The following is a 1,059-nucleotide window of genomic DNA, read 5'->3' as shown; positions in this document are numbered from 1 at the left end:
TAATCCATTTTGAGCCGATTTCTGTGTATTTTGTAAGATAGAGGTCCAGTTTCATTTTTTAGAATTTTCTTTTATTGTCTAGTGAGAAATCAATCACCACAGACTTCCAGTCTGGGAGTGGAATTCCATGTTGGGGTGAGGGGAAGAAGTACCCCTCCTCAGTCTCGCCTCTTCTACTCCCATCTCTCATTTTCTTTTGGGAATTGGTCTTCTAGTGATGATGAAGGCTTGTGGTGGCCCTTTTTAAATATGAAACATCACGAGTCAGAGTGAGCTATGCCTTGGGGCACCGGGGCACCTCTGGAACAGACATTTGGGGAAAGACTATTCTTCCCTTCCCTTAAAAAGCATGCCTTGTTTTTCTAAGCTAGATGCTCACCTCTTTCCTCACTCCTCCCCCTGCCCTTCACTCCCTACCCAGCTCCTCCTTCAAGCTCAGAATACAGCTGTCTTGTTGCCTCTGCTCCACCTTTCTTTCTGGTCTACAGTGGGGGAAAGCCAGAGCTTGATCTCAAGAGCAGAAAGAACCTACCAAAGCAACCCACAGAGCTAGCAGAAATGGTCTGGAACAAAATACTTCTCAGGGATTTACTCAGCAGAGGTCAGAACCTGATACTCCAGTCCAGTTTGTCTGTTTATAGCTTTTTATTGCAGAATAAATAGTTCTGGCCATTGTGCATTTTAATGTCCGATATAGAGTATCACTTAGCAAAGTCCTGAGCTTCTCTGTCCTCCCCACCATCATTCTCTTGGCTAAGTCTGGGGGCTGCCATGGGGATGGAAGAAGAGCTGAGGAAACAGCAGCCTCAACTTGATCACTCTCTCACTCTGAGTCTCAGAACCCAATGTCTGAGACATTTCATCCGGACGCCTGATTTTCTTCTAGAAGCATCTATTCATTCTTAACATTCTGGGAGAGCTTTTATGACACCTGTCTCAATCATGTTTGGGCTCTTTTTCCAGTTAGTTCTGTTATGGTCTATTTTCTCAGGTTCTCTTTCCACCTCTTTTCTGTCTCCTTCAGTTTCCTTCTCTCTCTCTCTCTCTCTCTCTCTCTCT

The sequence above is a fragment of the Pteropus alecto genome, unplaced genomic scaffold, assembly GCF_000325575.1.
Source record: "Pteropus alecto unplaced genomic scaffold, ASM32557v1 scaffold24, whole genome shotgun sequence".
Taxonomy (NCBI): domain Eukaryota; kingdom Metazoa; phylum Chordata; class Mammalia; order Chiroptera; family Pteropodidae; genus Pteropus; species Pteropus alecto.
Note: the sequence above shows the minus strand (reverse complement) of the source record.